At 44.4% G+C, this 20,455-nt stretch overlaps 1 pseudogene across 1 annotated transcript in view; it reads left to right on the forward strand.

Moving 5' to 3' along the window:
• Positions 1–5,452, forward strand: part of LOC309866385 (large ribosomal subunit protein eL6 pseudogene) — a 39,730-nt pseudogene extending 34,278 nt beyond the window's left edge. The window contains exon 3 of the transcript XR_014316702.1: positions 5,433–5,452. The product of XR_014316702.1 is annotated as a large ribosomal subunit protein eL6 pseudogene (transcript). The remainder of the gene's footprint in view (positions 1–5,432) is intronic.
• Positions 5,453–20,455: the final 15,003 nt, after the last annotated feature.

Consider the following 20,455-nt stretch of genomic DNA (forward strand, 5'->3'; position numbering starts at 1 on the left):
GAGGTTGGGATGGTAGGATTTCCCGGGTGTGGAAATGGATGCTCAGCAAGGCGACGTGGCTCTCCCAGGGCTTAGCAGCTAGTTACTGGCTGGGGTGGAACTGGACCCCCAGGAACACACTCCTGCAGTCCCTCTTGGTCGTGTAGCCTTTCCTGCCACAGATTATTGGTGGCCACTTCATGCATGCCCCATCTCCTGCTTTGTCTTGTTTGAGGGTCTTTGAGGGGGGGGCAAAAGAAACCTCTATTTGCCTCGGCTGAAAGGTTTATGTGATGAGCTCTCCCGTTCTCAGTGTGGAGGTGAAGGGAACGCCAGAAGCTTAGAGCTTCTGTGTTGTCTCCAAAGACCAAGGTAGGGCAGACTTACTCATTGATGCCCTGAGAAGCCTCAGATAAAAGGGTTACTTTCCTTTTCACCCTGAATCACCTCTTCCTTGTAGGGAGCTCCCATCACACTGTGGGTGCCTGGAGTCAACCCTGGTCTTTCTGCCTGGATTATGTTTGACACCTGCAGACTTGGAAGGCCTGGGCTCCTCCTCCCTCTCCCAGTTGTAGGAGAGGGAAAAACGCCCACCATCAAGGTCTGGCTTATCTCTCCTTGCCTGGATTTTGTGGGTTATCTGTCGCCATGAAAAGAAGAAAATTCTACCCCAATCTCTTTTTTTTTAGAAGAAAGGGAATTTATTAGTTTAACGCAAAAGAAAGCAGCAATACTAGCTAATCCTCTTTACCTATCTGTAGTGCCCTTAATTCTGCTGTAAAGACTTTACATAATGAACTCACTTTATCCTCCAACAACCCAATGAGGAGGATACCACCATCACCTCATTGGGGCAGATGATGAAACTGAAGCTCAGAGATGTGAATTTGCCCAGGGTCACCCAGTTGGTATATGGCAGAGCTGAGATTTAAATCAGGCTTGTAGTCCCACTATGATTCAGTACACCCCTGAACACAAAGCACAATGCACTACTAATAACATACGACTCTGCATGGGAAGGTCCAAACTCACTTGTTCCGCCACTCCAAAGGCTATTGTGATATGGTAGTCCTTATCTTGTATGAGGACCTGAAGAGCCAGCCTGGGTCGTCTGAGTATCTCTGAGTCTGGTGTCACGAAACAGGTGAAGAGTCTGTTCTTAACTGAGCAAAATGACAACAGGTAACACTTTCTGAGTACTGGCTGCATGTTGGGGACTAAGCGTTAAGACTAAGACATGTTGGGGACAAAGCGTTTTACAGAAAGTGTCTCATTTACTCTTTACTACAACTTTAAGAGGAAACTCTTATGTATTACCCCCCATTTTGTGGATGGGGAACTGATGCTTAGTCCAAGCATTTGTGGGTAGTAAATATCAGAGCCCAGGCTGTGGGCATTGCCATTATCAGCCTCTTCCAGAGTGGGATGTGAGCAGCAGCGTTAACTTGACTGCTCTGACCAGAGGGCTAAGGTCCTGTAGGTGCGGGACCACTGGCTTCCCTCACCACTTCATTGATTTGCCCCACCCACCTTCCTTCCTGGCTGGTTATCCACCAAGGTGGGAAAGTCAAATTCAGCATTGACAGTAACTATGTACCAGAGATCATTGAGTTGATTTTACTCACTGTGACCTTGGACAGCATTACAAACCAAGGAGAGAGAGCTGATTCAGTGGGGAGAGGTAAGGTCCAAGAATAATTCCTTTTTGGCTGTGATTCATTGCAGATGAACAGAGGACAAGCAGCGTTGCAGGGAGAGGTGGCACAACGTCATGGTTAAATGTAAGATTCTGAAGCCAGATGCCTTGGGTTCTAAAACTCTAGATCTGCAATTTATTAGCATATGACTTTGAAAAAATTACTTAATCTCTGCCTCAGTGCTCTCCTTTATAAAACAGGAATGATAATAGTGCCTACCTCCTTGGATTATTATGAAAATAAATAATGTAGTATTTATAAAGCTCTTAAAAAGAGCATATAGCAAGATATACAGAGCATGCAATAAGTGTTATAAGATGTTAAATAAGCATGGACAGCAGGCCATATCTTAACTTAAAACTTCATTCCCTATCTTCTCTTTGATATTGTTGGGGTGGAGACGGGATGGTATTGACAGGTGCACAGTGGGTAGGGACAGTAAAGCAGCTTACGCTTATGCTGTGTGGCCATAACAGGAAAACGTTCAGAAGGACAAACTTTCCTTGACTGATTCATCCCACGAGTCATGCTGAGCACCGAGGAGGCAAGAGTTGGGTTGCTTAGTTTTCATCCCCTATAGTGACTGACAGAAGGAGAATAAATACATAATAAATACATGTTGAATGATTCTTTCCACCATTCTCTATACCCCATACTCTCCATCCTAGTTTAGTTAAGGTTTACCTGGATGGTGGCAGGTCTTCGAGTTGGGCTCCTTATCCCCACCTCCTTCTGCCTCCAAAGTTGCTGAATGCAGCCTTCCAACTACTCTTCCCAAGGCACACGCCAACCCAGTGCTCAGAAACCTTTGATGACCTGTCTCTGCCTCTGCCCTCCTCAAAAAGCCTTTTCACCTAGAATTCAGGCTCTGTCCAATCTGTTCTTAGGTGAAATTTCTAGAACTGTTCCCCCTCAACCCTCCTCTTGGCAGTTGTGTTCTAGCCAAACTATTCACCTCCATTTTCCCATGGGTCTCTTCCCTCATCTCCATTATGTTCAAATCCTGCCCTACCTTTAAGATGTACTCAAATGCCGCCTGCTGTCTCTTCAGCTAGAAGGGGTTTCCCTTCCTCAGATTCCACAGCATTTCGTATGGGGTCTGCCATGCTTACGACAACCTGGTCTGTCGTGCAGTTATTTATGAAGCTCAACTATCTTCTCTTCGGCAAGAACGTAAGCTGTTCAGGGCAGATGCGTCTAATCCATCTCTGTATCTACTGCAGGGCCTAGAAGTGTTTTCACGTATGTTAGGCATTAAATGATTATTTTCTGGATTTCTGGATAGATGGATGGATGAATGGACAAATAAGGCCTCTTGATGATGAAAAATTTTCTGTGGGAAGTTCTTTCCTTTTATTTTCCAAAAGACACTTTAGTCTCAGGATCTAAACTCATTCATTAGGTAAGACGTGGCACTGGGACTCAATTTTGCTTGACGTGACACGTACATTAACTGGCCTACAAATTTTAATACAGGGCCTGAAGGGCAGAGAAATGAAAGAGTTAATGCCTAAACCCAAGACCTAAAGGCAATTTCTTTTTCCTGATCAATATTCAAGCCACTTTCATACCAGGATGCTGCGGACAGTGTGACTTGTTCTCTGCCATCAGGGGTTGGACACTGGTGCCTCACAACCTGAAATGATTTACCAGTTACTAGTGGACTGAGTTTATCATTCACAGCTGAAAGAGGAAAAAGAGGGAACTTTTATTGAGTACCAACTATTATAGACATATGTCATCTATCTGCCAAAGAGCCTCAGAATATAGATAGTCTACAGATAGGAAAACCTAAAAAAGTGAAGTTACTAGCCCAAGCTCACATCGCTAGAAGTGGTGACACCTAGATTTAAACTCAACTCTGATGCCCAAATCCCTGTTCTTTTCACAAAGCAATAATGCTAGTACTCTGTTAACTCTCAGGGCAGTGTCACTCAAGTTAGAAAATCATATGCTTCCTTATCTTTATACCTTGAATACTCCTTTGCTCTAGGTGGCCTCTTCACTGAACACCTCCACTGAAGTAGTCAAAGTAATTAACCCTCATGATGGTAACAAACCACTCTCAAGATCACAGTGGCACAATGCAATAAAGGCCATTTCTCACTCACATCATAGTTGAATACAGCTGGACAATTCTCCTCCAAGCAGTGACTCGGGGATCCAAACTTCTTCCAGCTTGAGACCTTGTAACCTTAAATACATAGCTTCCAATGTTATCTTGGAATAGGAAGACAGTGGGGCCAATTACAAGAGGTGTTTTATGGCCAGGCTTGGAAGTCATAGTTCATTCCATTGCCCGGAACACAGTCGCATAGCCTCAACCTAAATGCAAGGGAGAGTGGGAATGTAATCCTCTTGTGTGTCCAGGAAAAGGAAATGGGATTGGTAAATACGAGTTTATTTCTGATACACTTATTATATCAACCAGGGTGCTTGCAGGAAATGGATGGCATGCTCAGCTGAGGTTTTGAATTTAATGAGGGTACTATTTACAGAGGTGTGAATGGGGTTAAGGGAATCTCTATGGGATTTTGAAGTATCCACTAACTAGCAAAAAGAGGACATTTATAGTACAAGGGCAAGGAGAGAAAACGTGTTATTAGGGCCCAGGAAGAGCTGGAGCCAAGGAAGAAGGGCTTCCTGACAGAAGCTATAGTTGTGGCCAGACCCACAACTATGGCCAGACCTGCGTGCCTACTCAGGGAGGGGATGGAGGAAGAAATACTCTGACCCCTGGCTCCTTACACCCTCACGTCTGCTGCCAGTGCCCTCTGATGGTCAAAGCTCAGTGGAAGCCAGGGGACAAGAAAGCGTGGGTGATGAGGTACCCAGTGGTCAGCCTCCTAGGGCACAAGGAGCAGCAGACAATGGATCTTGAAGATGGGGTTCAAAAAATAAATGGTGCCCTCTGAATTCCATCGGAACACCTCCTTTCCCTGGAAAGAATCACTGTCCCTTAGATCCTTCCGTAAGTGCCCTCTCCCCCAAATTCTGCCTAGTCAGAGTCACTCGCCTCAGCTGGGCACTCTCTATCCCATGCCCCACACCCTTTCTTGCCCCTGCCCCCTGCCAAATCTTCCTGAATGGGATGGGGGAGAATGGAGAATTACCAAGAACCCATAGTTTTTTTCACTATGACATGAGGAGAGAAGAGAGGACCAGGGCTGAGAGAACCCCTGTTCTGAGGGATCTTGACACTCCAGGCCCTGACTGACTCAGCCCTTCACTCCCTCTGGTTCTGCTCCCTGTCCCACCACACCCCGTCTTCCACCTTCAGTAGCCACCCCTGGACCTGCCTCAGACCAGCTCCGTGCCACAGGGATTAACCGCGCCACTATGGGCATGCAACCCGCACTCCCGCCGGGCATGGAGAAGCAGCTGAGAACATTACAGTGGATTTCTGGAATGGAAACTAATGGTGCGGGCTCACATCTAAAATGCCTTTGATACTCTTCATCATTAAAAGGCCATTAAAGGTACAAAACATATATTACTGGACATCAAATCTGCATTGATGTAAAAAGAAATTAGGCTGATAACTGTTCCTAAGGCCATTATCTCGAGTGAGTGAGGGCAGATGGGAGCCTGTGCAGTTCTAGAGAAGGCTTTCCCGGACCTAGATCAGGTCAGTTTAGACAGCACTGACTCAGTGTGTCTATGTGCCAGCCTGATGAGATGTCTATGTCTGGAAATGCCCTGGTTTAAACTGTGACTTTCAAGGACTTGAACTCTGGTGTATAGGCTGAGCCCCAGGAAAAAAAAACTTGCAGGCCTTGAAAGACCACAAAAGTTTGAAGCGAAAGCAGTGGAAGAGACTGCAGGACTTAGTGACCGCAGCCGGCAAGGCAAACCACAGCGCGTGAAATGAGAACGTGGAGACTGCGGGACCACCCTGTAGAGCGCTTCACGTGCAGCAGGTACTGAATCAGTACGAAATGATAAATGACCCGACGGGCTCTCTTTATAGGCTTTATATAAGGACAGGAATTAGACCATTCTTACTGGCTTAGATCTTAACTACCTCCCCCAAACTACCCCCAGGGATTCTCACCCTGAAGACTCACCCTAGGCCAAACACACCCCACTTCACCCCGCATGTCCACTTTCCTGATCATCTGGCAGGGGCCCATAGGTCCAGCTGTCACACCCTTGTGTCACCACTGAACCCCTGGCCTGGCTTCTTCTCAGCCAGGGTGTTAGGTGACAACACCCCAGTCCTATTTCCAGATCCTCCAAGATGGTGAAGAGAATGAGGAAAGTGGGAGAGGGAGTTTTGAGATTCATGAGCCACTGGCCTCTCCCAAGAAATCACTGAGGTTGGAAGACAGTGCAGAAGAATACAGTGACACGGAAAAAGAACCCCTCGGAGGGGACAGAATACTAAATACATGGCACATGGCTTATCCGCTGTTAGATCCTAGACTAGAATGGCTTCAGAACCATGCCAGATCCAGCTCACTGCGAAAAAAAAAAAAAAAAAAGCATAGAAATAGGTAAAAAGATTGGAACCAGTATGGGTTTGGGCTGGAACCAGTACAAGGTGTCTTGAAGCACACCCAGTCTCAGAAGCCGAGGCAAAGACATGACCAGAGCCCATGGAGGGGGTGATGCTTACAAGCCCAGAAGAGACCAGGATGGGGGGGTCATTCCTAAAGTGCAGGCCACCCTTGTATCCCTTGTATCTGGGGCTCCTTCAGAAGCTATCACTGGGTTGAATGTCCACCAATACAGGACGGGTTAAATAAATGCTACCAATTATTGTATTACCTGTCTATACTGATACAGAAAGATTACCAATAGGAGGAGCATAAAATAAGAGTGTAAAGGGCCATAAAAGTGGAAGAATGTGCTACCATTTGTGTAAAAAATGAGCGAAATTAACACATAACTTTATATATTTACTTATATGTGTATATTTTCCCTACAGGATATGTAAGAAACCAATAACATTCATGAACTGTAGGGAAAGAAAGAGAGTATCTGGAGGCCTGAGTTAGGAGTGATGATTCTCATTTCTTTATCTTTATGTTTGAATGTGACTCTTATTCAGAATTTTTAGAAAGTGAAATCATTTTTATTTTTTTAAAGATTTTATTTGTTTATTTGACAGACAGAGATCACAAGTAGGCAGAGAGGCAGGCAGAGAGAGAGGAGGAAGCAGGCTCCCTGCCGAGCAGAGAGCCTGATGTGGGGCTCGATCCCAGGACCCTGAGATCATGACCTGAGCTGAAAGCAGAGGCTTTAACCCACTGAGCCAGCCAGGCGCCCCAAAAGAGTAAAATCATTTTTAAATAAATAGGAAACCATCATTTATTGAAAATGTATCAGGAACTCTGCAAATATTGCCTGATTTACTTCTCTCAATTTTATTGAGCCCTACTTTTTATTTTTAAATAATTGTTTTAAACTTAAAAAAGTAATACACAGTCAATGCTGAACATCTGAAAAACTAACACACCTAAGGGGGAGAAAACCCCAGCTGTAATCCTAAGTACCCTCAGAGGGAATTGCTGTTAAAATTTTGGTATAAATAGACTTTCAGTTACATAGCTATTTTTATACAAATGGAATCACAGTGCTCATACTGTTTTTTGTAACTCACTTTTCTCACTGTACCATGAACATTTCCGCATGTCCACCTTTTTCTTCTATAAGATAATTTTAAGTGGATACGTGAGGTTATTTACTAGGGAGGTATCAGAATTTGTGTAATAAATTGTGTACTTAAAAATACTTTTACAAACATTCTTTCATATGTATTTTTTTATAAAGCTCAGATTATGTTATACCTTCCGCCTCTTTTAGAAGAGTTCACTGGCTTAGCTTGACACGGCTACCCGACAGCACAGCTGAGATCAGCACTTGAGAGTGTGTCCACCTCCAAAACTGGAGTTCTTTCTGCATTTGACACTGCCTGGATCTGCTTACTAAATAGCAGGTTGTCATGATTTGGTTGTATGGAAATGTTATAGATACCATCCTGCTCCATTTAGGAAGATGTTTGGACTGAACACGACAGCTTCCTGGGCATAGGGAAAGTAGAATGAGATATTGCCAGAGCTGTGCACACCTCCCTGCTTAGAGATGGAGAAATCATCTTCATCTTGGGGAGGCCATTTGCGCTGAGCGGTCTGTTGTGGATTCAGCATAAGCACTGTCCCCTCCTAAAACCCCTGCATTGCAGGAGAGAAGTCTGGAATTCCATTTCTGAGGACCTTTCTTCCTAGATGGTTCTGGGTTTATAGTCTGCTAATGAGAAGCACTTGGGTAAGATTCAAGGCAGGAGAGAAGTTAATTTTTCTCTGGTGGCAACTGGGGGCAAATATATAAGCGGATGGCAGAAGCAAAGTTTGCAGTGATTTCTGGGCAAGCTTCTTCTGCAAATCACCTGCTTTGGAAGTACAAGCAGTAGTGAGTGCAGGGGCTTCTTTGAGATCCCAGCATAGTTTGGCTTTGTAATCTCCAACAGCCGCTTCCCTGAGCCTTCACTCCTCCAGCTTATCTAGTGTTTGGGCAAGTCTCTAACTCCCTGTTTTAGACCCTTCCTACTTGGAATACCGAGAGAACCTTCTGTCTCCTGACCACCCATTAAGCAAGACTTTGGATGAAAGCTGTGGTCCTTCAGAAAGTCAGGAAGAATTTTTTTGACAACCTCCCCTTCTTCCAACCCCCTGCCAAAGACTTATAAATCTATTGTACTTGTGTGATTTCTTTATTTGCCACTGTTTTGGTCACTTTTTAAAAATGTGTGTTTTTCAACAGACATTAATAAAGCAGTGACCATGTGTCAGGCATCCGGACAGCGCCTGGGATGAGAGATACACACATAGCCGGGTGGTCAGGGAACGAGTTCTCTTCTGTGCCCTACTGAAAGAATATAGTATCCAGATGTCCTCTCTCTTTGGAAGCCTCCCTACATCTACAAGCAGAATTAAGTGCATCCTCCGTGATGCTTCCAAGGGCATTGTTCACAAATACCTCTAGTATAGTTCTAGTATAGCAATGTGCTCTTGTCCTCACCAGACTTGTCTCCTTGAAACAAAAAAGTACGATCCATCAGTCGACTTACCTAGTAGCTGTATATAGACTCACTTAATAAAAGTTTGTGGAGTGAATAAATGAATGAATGACTCTCTGCCTCCCACAACTCTCTTTTAGCCGCTAATTCAGGACTGTATGCTGTTTCATCTTAAAATGGGAATGCTGTTCCCTGTGTATATCCTGAGGTATAAATGGTGTTGAGCATATTATTTTCCTTAATGTTTGACCGATGAACACTTGCTAGAATCAGGAAGTGGCTCCTACCTCTTTTTTGGGGGGGAATATAAAGTTATGTTAATGAAATTATCATAATTATCTGAGAATCACGCATGCATAACATTAAAAATTGAAGGGAATAGGTAAAAATTAAAATAGCTTATTACATAGGGGGTTTTTTGTGTTAGAATGAACTTGCTCTTTAATACTGATTTCTGTTCATGTTAAACTATGTAGCAACAAGGCTCGTTAAGGTTTGACTCAGTTGGTGACTGAGTCATGTACTGACATGACTCCTAATTTCAGGGTCATAAATTCAAGCCTGAGATGTGGAGTCTGCTTAATTAAGAAAAAAAAAATGGTATTAACAATGGTGGCCTCCACTGTGCTCAGTTTCTTCACCTGTATGAGGAAGGTGATGGAGGAGTCCTATCCTCCTGAAGGGGAGAGGGGAGACCCCTCTTTCTCTGCATTCCACACATCCAACGTGTCACCAAATTCTGTTGGCTCTACCTTGAAAACACTCCCTCCAAATGACCATTTTTCTTTCATGATGACCACTTTGGCCTGAGCCGAGGTCATCCCTCACGCAGAAGATAATAATAAGGATAACAATAACTCAAATACGGAAGGCAGCATTTGCTCTGTGCTGTTACAGGAGTTTTAACTCACTTAATCCTCATACAACCCTATGTTCTAGGTGTTTCCCATTTAATGACTCATTTAATCCTTACGAAACCCCTATGAGGTAGGTATAATTATTATCCCCATTCTATAGATGAGGAAACTGAGACACAGAGTGATTCCATAGTCCGCCCAAGGTCATGCAGCTAGTAGGTGGCACAGCTGGGATTTGAACTCGGGCAGTCTGGCTCCAGAGACTCTGCTCTTATGGCCGAAGTTCCCTCACCCATCTAGAAGATTGGCCTGTGTCCTAAATGGTCTCCTTGCTTCCAGCTCTATCATCACCCACAGCCTGTTCTCAAGGCAGCTACCTGAATAATTGCTTTTTTTTTAAATTTTTTATTTTTTATAAACACATATTTTTATCCCCAGGGGTACAGGTCTCTGAATCGCCAGGTTTACATACTTCACAGCACTCACCAAAGCACATGCCCTCCCCAATGTCCATAACCCCACCCCCCTTCTACCAATTCCCCTCCCGCCCAGCAACCCTCAGTTTGTTTTGTGAGATTAAGAGTCACTTATGGTTTGTCTCCCTCCCAATCCCATCTTGTTTCATTGATTCTTCTCCTACCCCCTTAACCCACCATGTTGCATCTCATGCTTAGCAAAATAAGTCAAGTGAGAAAGACAACTATCATATGATCTCCCTGATATGAGGAAGTGGAGTAATTGCTTTTATTACATCCATTAGATCATGTCAGTCCACTGCTCAAAACCCTTCAAATACTTTCCATTTCATTTAGGCTAAGCCCTTATGCTGGTCTGCAAGGTCTCACACCATCCCGTCTCCCATGACCTCTTTCACCTCGTTCTCTGCCAGTCTCCTTTCCCGCCACACTAGCTGCCCTGCTCTTCTTTGAACAGGCCAGGCCCTCTCATGCCTCAGAGGTTTCTCATTTGCTGTTCCTTCTGCTGAAATGCTCCTTCCTCATCAGCCACACTCTTCTCTCTTACCTCCTCAGCTCTTTGCTCAAATGAGGCTGCTTCTAACTCCCACCCTAGTAAAAGATAACCTTCCATCTCCCACCATAGCAATCTTCACACGCTTTCTCTGCTCTTTGTCATAATTCTTAACATTTGACATGTTATAAGGTTCATGTACTTACTTATTATCCCCCCCCCCCCATAATAAGAAGCTCCAAGAGGGTGGAAATCTTTTTCTGTCTTCTGCTCTACCTCTAAGGCTTAGCATAGTATCTGGTGCATAGTATATACTCAATAAATATCTGTTCAATGCATAGTTTCCAAGGTCCTTCCAACTGCTCCCATGCTCCTGGTAATATCATATTTAAATAAACCAGTGAGCATCACTTTGCTGACCCCTGGGCATACAAGCTGGCCGTGCAAATTGCCAACTGTAACATTCTATGGGAAGAAGGGGGATGAGGAAAGGGGACAATAGGGAAGGTGGAGTGAAGTGTGAGGAGGCACAAAGCACAGCCAACTTCAACTATAACTGCTGAGATCTTCCTTGTTAATACTTGGTCCTGCATTATTGATCATACCTGTCTATTAATAATATATTTTAAGAATTTAAAAAAAAAAGTCAATTGTTCCATTAAAGCTTATTACTTTTTGTTGGTAGCTGTTTCCGCAAAGATGTTGGAGCTAATTTTCCTGGGCTACGTGACATAGCCTAGATCTGTGAATTGGACCAGTGCTGGGTTCCAAGAGACCTCTGGAGGGTAGGGCCAACTCCAGGGTAACTGATAAAATTTGAGAGAGCCTGGTTTTCTTAAGAATTGGTTTTGTGTTATGGGAACTGTTAAGGGAACAGTTAAGGGAACTGTCTTAGAATACCTGTTGGAAGGGCTCCAAAGGGGCTTGGAAGTCTTGGGCCCAGGAAACCATGAGGTTGGGTAAGACTAAAGAAGTAGAAGAGTTGGAGAAGAGCTGCCAGAAAAGAATAATCATGGGAAGAACAATCAGCTGGGGCAGGCATCTTTTTAGGGGGGCTCTTGAAGTACCCATTAAAAATGTAAAGTGTTGGGGTGCCTGGGTGGCTCAGTGGGTTAAGCCGCTGCCTTCGGCTCAGGTCATGATCCCACGGTCCTGGGATTGAGCCCCGCATCGGGCTCTCTGCTCAGCAGGGAGCCTGCTTCCTCCTCTCCCTCTCTGCCTGCCTCTCTGCCTGCTTGTCATCTGTCTCTCTGTCAAATAAATAAATAAATAATCTTTAAAAAAAAAAAAAAAAGTAAAGTGTCTTGGTTCAAGAAGCATGATGGGCTTTGAAGGATAAAGTCTTCCTGGTCCCTGGACAACCTCTACCAGTTTTGCAGTTTTCTTGGAAATTCAGAAGAAAAAAAAAATCAGAGCATCAACTTTTGGGATTCAGAGATTCTTCTTCCTCAAGAGGGCCATGAAGGAAGCTGATAGGGGCCTTCAGGTGCCTCTGTCAGCTCACCTGGGCAGATGCCCAAACAGAGGAAGCTTTGAAAGGTCTACTCTGACCAAGTGCACCTCATTTTCTACTCCTTAATTTTCAGGTTTTTTCGCCCCTTTCCTTGTTCTGCTACTTGCTAGGAATATGAGTTTGAACAAATTGCTTACATGGTCTGAGCTCTAGCTTCCTCTTCTAAATACTGAAACAGATGAATACCTAGCTCATGGAATTGCTGTGTGGATCAAATGGGATGTGTGTAAAGCATACAGTAGGTACTCGATAAATGAGTGGTGGCTGCTGCTGCTGTTGATTCCAGGCATAGGAATAAGACAGAAGAAGGCTCTTGGGCAGAAATGACTTTAGGATTTTCCTGGAGGCTGACAGCCCTAGGCCACAAGCAGGTCACTCTGAGTGAAGGCCAAGTACACTGCAGGAGAAATCCTTGGTGGTGTCATCATCCAATTCCCCTCCTTGGCCCCAGCTGTGTGCGAATACACTGTGCACCGCCTTGCGCTGACCCATCTTACATTCTTTCCTCTGCACCCCATTTCCCCATGAAAGCAGCTGAAGATGCATATGTTGTGGCCCCTTTGAGGTCAGTCTAATTGCCAAGCTTGTAAGCACTCAGCACCATGCCGGCGAATGAGGCAGTGGGGATACATATTGTTTAAGTTGTGGTTGTATTAAGAAGAAGACATGGCCAAGTGATAAATAAGCCAAGTCAAGAAGAAAAATAATTCAGGGAAGATAATAGGGGAAAATGAAGAAAAGAGTGAGGTAGAGAGAAGAGGAAGAATGGGATGGATGCTTCCCTGGGAGCTGGCAAGGACAGTGGAAAGAACAGGCTTTGCCATCCAGACTCGGGTTTGAATTCTGCCTCAGACGTATCAGATATGTGACCTTAAGAAAGTTGCTTGAACTCAGTTTCCTCCTCTAGAAAAATGGAACCAACAGGAAAATAGCTCTGTTAATTTGCTGTGAGAATTATGTATCTTTAAAGAGCCCTGAACAGTTCCAGGAACATGGCAGCTTCTTCTTTAGGCAGATGCCCAAACAGAGGAAGCTTTGAAAGGTCTACTCTGACCAAGTGCACCTCACTCTCTATTCCTTAATGTTCAGGTCTTTGTATGCTCTGAATTCCCACAGCCACGCAGCCAAGCACTGAAGAGGTGCCCTGACTGCAGCCCAGACTCTTAACATCTTCCTCATCTTGGGGCAAAAAAAGGTACTAGCATCTGGAGAGGTAAGCAGATAGGAAGGCCAGGAGGCCATGGTGAGGGTTATTTTTGACTCTGTACAGAGCCAGCGCAGCTCACCCATGCCCCCAAACTGCAGTCAGCGCTCACAGCACACCATGTCCCTGGGATACAAAGATGACTGAAAGTGTAAGAAGAGGAAGAAACAGCCACATGACCATAACAGCTGTGGGAGCTGTAGGGCTTTACCTATGGGATCTACGGATCACGATTTCAAAGAATCTGCTCTATTGTCCCCATCATCTACTTTGATCTCGGGTGGGAAAAAAGTCCTCACAATTTCCTCAGAGGTCTGAGCAAAGTGCTTTCTGAAAGTGCGGAGAACAATGCATTCTGCTTGGGAGAGTCAGAAGGGAGTATTTGAACAACAATGGTGAGAACAATGATGTTTGTTAGTGTTTGCTGAGCACCAGGTGCTCTACACATATAAATTGACTCCATCCTCGGGAAATATTATTCATATTCTACAAGGATAAGGTCACAGTTTGAAAGTGGCAGAGTCAGGATTTGAAACCGGAGGTTCTTATTCTAGGTTCTATCTTCTTAATGTCGATGTCACGTTGCCTCTGTGAATCTTCAAAAATAAATACTGTGGCCTTTCTGAGATCAAGGCCGGGTTTTCCCGCACTGGAACTACACCCAGACCAACAGAGATCGAATCATTCATTTATTCACGCCGTGGTCATTTAGCGCCTACTCCCCGTCAGGCCCTGTGAAGGCTCAGAACTGTGGGAACTATAGGGGGAGCAGAACCCACCATCCTTTCTCTCTGCACAAGCTCTTTTTTGCTGTAATTTTCCTTGGCTCCAGAGCCTAGAGAGTGGGATATCAGGAGTTGGGCTAGTCCGCTGACTTATCCCACCTCTGTTCCTGGTGGGCAGGAATGGTGGAACCTGAGAGGCTTGAGGTATAAAGAAGGGCTCAAAGGTTTGGATTTTCCAAAGCAAGGGCTTTTTTTCTTCTTTATTTCAAGAATGGAACAATTCTCCAAATGTGATCTTACATGGCACAGATCAAGTGGAATTGCTGTGAGAGTGCGGCTTTATAGCCCCCCCTCATTGAACACTGCCTGTATCCTCTCCTCCTATCTTCTCAGGTGGCTCCCAAAGCCTCTTCATGGGCGGTGGTCTGAAACTCCTGTCCCAGGTAGAAACTGGTAGAAGCCTTGATGGTGCCTCAACAGCCAGCAGCGCTGAGGATTAGCAACATCTGCAGGAGGCAAGTGAGGCCAGGAAGCAAGGGAGGTATCAATAGCTGCGATCATTTGGAAGTTTAATGGGCATTGACATAACTCTCTGCCCTAATATGCCCTCTGAGTTGCTGAGTGGAGGAGAGGGGAGAGACAGGTTCTGGGGTGGGATGAAGGCGGGGGGGGGGGGCGGGTCACAAAGGATGGGTCAAGGGTGAGGTGTGGGGGGGCTGGGAGATGTGAATGGAGCCAATGAGAGACATTTGTTCCTTGTGGTCAATACAAGGTCGGCCAAGGTTGACAGGAGATAGAAAGAATTAAATCAGAGAAATTCAGAGTAAATGAAGCCCTCACCCTTGGTTTTATTCCAGATGATTAAGGATGCCATTATTAAATTCTGCTCACTAGGGCACCCTTCACAAGGGCAGGGGGAAGAGCAGACTTTGGACCTTTTCCAGTTCTGTGTACACCTCCCCAGAATGGGGGTCCAGCCTTATCTTAGAGGGGATACCACACGCTGCCCAGATGTTATTTCATGCTATTCCCCATGGCAATACTACAGGCTCCTGAAGAGACTTGGGAGTCAGACCTGAATTTTAATCTTGGCTCTGGCACTTAGAATTTATTTGACTTCAGAAATTCTACTTTCAATTCTCTGCTTCACAAAATGGGAACAGCGGTAGGTTCTGCCTCATGGGCTTCTTACCAGGAGTAAATGAGTTAGTACATGTAAAGCGCCCAAAATGGTACCTGGTATTTAGCAATTATTCAATAAATAATATTGGTTGGGGTTTTTGCTTGTTTGTTTGTTTTGTTTTTTGTTTTTGTTTTTATCCTCATCTTCAGAGGTACTTAACTATAGCTCTGGATATCCTTAAAGGGTCAAATGGCTTTTAAGCCTCTTCCCATATCTAAAATAGCTAGGCTCAAACTTTCTTTGCCAGATTATGGCCAATATTGTATTTTTTTTTTTTTTAACACAACAAAGACATCTCTTAGTCACATCTCCGTCTAGTATAGGTTCAACAGCAGAGTGTGGAGGTGGTTCTTCTCAGGGAGTAACTCAGGGGTCTAGGCATATTCACCTAGGCTTCATCATCGCCCAGAAGTTTGGAGTGGTTTCCTCCTTCCTTCTTTCCTTCCTCCCTCCCTTGCTTCCTTCCTTTCTTTAGAGAGAGAGAGAGAGAGAGAGAGAGAGTGAGAGTGTGTGTGTGTGTGTGTGTGTGTGTGTGTGTGTGTATGAGCAGGAGCAGCAGAGGCAGAGGGAGAAGCAAGCTCCCCACTGAGCAGGGAGCCTGACACCGGGCTGGATCCCAGGACCCTGAGATCATGACCTGAGCTGATCCCAGGACCCAGCAGATCATGACCTGTTCTCCAACATAAACTAAAACAAAAATAAAAACCCTATGATAATTGCTAACCTTATTTCCCCCTGATCTCCCTACCTCACCAGTGGGTTTGTGTAAGCATTTTCACATCCTTGAGAAGCGGCTCCTCTGAGAGCCGTCTTAGCTGAGGAGCTCTGTATATCACAGGGTCTGAGCTCACCTGTCAGTAGAGGAGGCTGATAATGGAAGGCTGCTGAGAGGCTAAGAGGGGCCCTTTGCAGCCCAATCAGCTCCAGGGCTTCTACCAAGCAATGACCTCAGGCTTTAACTCTGTCTTTTTTTAGAGGTGGGAAGGATAAGTGGCCTCCAGGGGCTAAGAGGCAGAATCTTAATCAAAAAGAAACTGAGTGCTGACAGCTCTGCTGGCTCCAACTTCTGTCTAATCAGAGCTCAGGACACCTTAATGGGTCACTAACCTTGCCCCAGATGTCCTGCCACCTCTCATAGCCTACACAACAGTCATTTGGCATGCCCCACAAAGCCAGGAATAAAATACCGTCTGCGTCTTCCGCCTTCAGCTTGCCCCCACCCTGAAGATGGAATAGGAAGTTCAAATGCTAATAGGCTTGGCACTTAGACAGACCATCACCCAGTAAAACACACATGTAATATCAAGCTTCATATTAGAATAGTGTGTCTTCATATAGCCCCCCCCACATTTATATAAATAAATAAAAGTAATAGATAAAAAGCTCCAACATCAACTGTAGTCACAGACTGAAGCACACCCAGGGAATTGTTTCTGCTCAGATGTGTACCTTGTGAGGCGCAGAAGGCAAACAGGATCGAATCTAGAGTTAACTCCTGCATTTACGGGCTGGGTAATTGATACAGTTCAAGTAGCCACTTATTACACCCTCCAGCTCAGTGTGAGCACAGCCGGCTGAGCCGGGAAGGGACACTCACTCTGCTAGGACTCACCTCCCAGTGGCTCACATGGCTGTTGTGGATTACACATGTGACACAAAGCATGTTAAAAGCCTAATACAATGTCTGGCATATAGTAGGAGGTTAGTAAATATGAACCAGTATTTCATACCCCATCTTTAGGGTGGGGAGAGCTGAAGGTGGGAGAAGTCCCTTAGCTAAAGGATAATTATTTTAAATATACATAACTTTAAATATATATATATTTTTTGTTTATTTATTTGACAGAGAGAGAGAGAGCACAAGCAAGGGAGCTGCCAGGCAGAAGGGGAGGGAGAAGCAGACTCCCCGCTGAACAGGAAGCCCGCTGTGTGACTTGATCCCAGGACCCTGGGATCTCCGCTTGAGCTGAAGGCAGATGCTCACCCTGAGCCACCCAGGGGTTTCTCTATGTAACTTTTTACATTAGATTGTAACTTTCCAGTGCAGTTCGTATGTGTACACCTTTCCAGTTAAATTGTAAATGAACTAACTATAGAAGCCTCCCAAAACATTACCAGAGATGGATTTTACAGAGCTGTAAGCCGTTACAAAGCAATCTTATGTCTACCATCTTATTTAATGTCTTACAACAACCACCATAGGCTCCCTTCATGCTAACGGTTAGAAAACTGAGACCTAGGCAGATCACAGGGTTTGCTTCCAAGGTTCGAGCAGCTTGGTTTCAGAGCGGGAGGTAGAATCCATGTCTCCTACTCCAAGTAGGGTGTTTTTTCTACCAGATCCCGTGACTACACTGAGGCTGCTGCACACAGTTTCTCCAGGGAGTGTAATTCATATCGTAGACACTATAGATTATTAGTATATTTAGGAAGTAATTTTCTGACAGATGGTGTTAAGAGTTCTTTCTTATAAAAATATTACAATAATTGTCTAAAGGAGCATCTTTATCCAGTTTGCACAAAGGCACCACACAGATTAGTGGGGGCCTTAATACATTACTACTACAACTAAAATTTTCTTTGATGATTCAGACAGTATTGGGGATGTTGAGGCCCTTGGGGTTATCACTTTGAATCTAGAAGGTAGAATTACTTATAGCAGGGGTCAGTACATTTTATCTACAAGGCCAGAGAGTAAATATTTTAGCCTTTTGGGTTACAGCAGTTGTCTTTTTTACAAACTACTCAGCTTCACTGTTGTAGCCTGAAGGCCACCGCTACGTAAATGAAATGGGTGTGCCTGTGTTCCAATAAAAGTCTACTTACAAAAAAGGCAGCAGGCTATGGCTTGCTGATGACTGACTTACACAGAATTCTGGCTGTCTGACTTATCAATAAGAATTTCTTGAAAGAATATTACTTCAGACTAAACCTGTTGATACTCAACAGGTATGAACCCCAAACTAGAAACTAGAGCTAACTGATTTCAAACCTCTTGTGTTTATCCTTAACACACATCAGATGTTCTCATTCTTGGCAAGGAGAACCCCCAGTATGCAGGGATTAATTGTGAGGTATGTTCACAAACAATTTCTAGTGTTTACAGATATTACATAAAAATAATGAAACAGATGAGAAGAGGCTCACACTTGTTTTGATTTCTTGAGTGGGAAGGAAAAGTCAGATCTTGTCCAGGGAGGATATCATCCCAACACTTGCCCTCCAGAGAGACCCTGATTCCTCAGTTCTCTTGGCTTTTGCCTCTTCCCTTAATTTAGATAGGAAAAAAGCTGTGATTCCATGAAAGAAGCTTTACCAGGAACAAAGGTGGTAAAGAAAATAAAAGAGGAGTTTCCAAATTTAAACAGAAGTTCACAAAGCCTGTTACATTAGGTAAGAAATTAAGTTACTCAGTTACTACTGATGGCCAGAAAAAGACCTAGTCACCTAGTCTAGCAAACAGGACTTTGTTTCTCTTGCTTGCTACCAGGTCAAGTTGTCCAGGCTTCTACTCCAGGCGGCTTCAGGCGGGCACCGCTTGTGGCCTTATTGGAATTTCAGTCTCTACAACATGACCACAAATCCATGACCATTTTAGAAATTTAGGGCTGGAATGGAACTTGGAGGTTGTCTAACCCAAGTTAGAAGCTTGCGGTTCCCTGGTACATCCCATTCTGCCTGGACAACCCTGCAAGGACAGGAAGTTGCCACCTCAACTAGCTTGAGTCATTCTCAACAACGTAATTTATTAGGAAGTTCTTTCATGTGTTGGGCTAAAGTTAGTCTCATGGCTGCTCAACCTGTAAGGGCCTATTTAGCTAGAGCAGCTCCATCCTGACCCTGCCCCCCACACCCCTTCAGGGAACTTACTTAAAAACAAGTCCTAGAAATCAGTCTTAGGTAACTAAGCACAAATACAAGGGTAGGTCGGGCCAGGTGGAGGTATCCAATCAGTGGGGGTGCATACTGTCTCCCTCGCTACCAAGGAGTATGGGCCCTGCCCTTTGGGTGCCCTTTGGGCGCCAATTCTGGCCAAGGTGATAGGCTAGTTCAAATATCTACTAGGGTAAATTGTAATTCAATTGGCCACTTATGTGTGACCTAGCAGGACTGTGCAGCTTTCTCTGTGTTACAATCTCATTGGTCACCTGTGTGTGGCCAGGCCCAACCACATGGCCTTTGCCCTTAAAAGTTAGTCTGTAAAGAAGAGAGAGGTTACCTCTTTGCAAGAGACAGCCCTGGCCGGTCAGTTTGATTCTCAATGCTTGGCGCGAAATAAAGCTTTGCTTGACCTTCGCTTTGTATCAGTCTCACTCTTTTGACCATGACCCAACAAACCCTAATTACTTCTTCCCACAGCAGCTGCACCAATACTTTAACAGGCTATCATGAACCAAGCACAGGGTTCAAGGTGAGATTCAGGAGTTCTATACCTTCCCTGTCAGGGGACTTCTGTCTGTGAGGAGTAGGGGAGGGAGGGAGGGGAAGTCGCAGCACACTAATGGCAAGGCTGAGTTTATAGGCAGCTACATTCTTTTTAGTTCCAGCTTCCATGGTCTGAACTGAGGCACAACCCGCCTTTGGATCTAAGAATAAACTACACTTGTAAGCTGTACAGATGTCAAACGCACCAGCATTTATTATCTGATGCAGTGAATCTTAGCCATGACAATATGTTAGATTTACTCTTTCTTTCTAATTTTGTTGTTGTTGCTGCTTTTTAATTTTTTTAAAAATTAACATATAATGTATTATTTGTTTCAGAGGTATAGGTCTGTGAATCATCAGTCTTACATAATTCACAGCACTCACCATAGCACTTACCCTCCCCCATTTTTTTTTTTAAAGATTTATTTTATTTATTTATTTGAAAGACAGAGATCACAAGTTGCGAGAGGCAGGCAAGAGAGAGAGGAGAAAGCAGGCTTTTCGCAGAGCAGAGAGCCTGATGCGGGGCTTGATCCCAGGACCCTGGGATCATGACCCGAGCCGAAAGCAGCGGCTCAATCTACTGAGCCACCCAGGCGCCCCATCCTTCCCCAATTTTTAAGCAACTTTTAGGGATCCTGATTCTCTCAAACAGTGTAATTTGCTATTATCTCGGCTTTTAGTCACTAAAAAAATCTGACAACAAGGAACTAAGAATAGTAAAGATAGCTCAATTTGTTGAACTTTGCACCAGGCACTGGGTTAAGAGATTTTTATGTTAACCTAATTCTCATAAAAACCTTATGAAGTAGTTACTCTTATTATTTTCATTTAGTTAATGGGTGAATGAAGGTATAGAAAGGTTAAGTTACTTGCTCA

The sequence above is a fragment of the Mustela nivalis genome, assembly GCF_964662115.1.
Source record: "Mustela nivalis genome assembly, chromosome: 6".
Lineage (NCBI taxonomy): Eukaryota > Metazoa > Chordata > Mammalia > Carnivora > Mustelidae > Mustela > Mustela nivalis.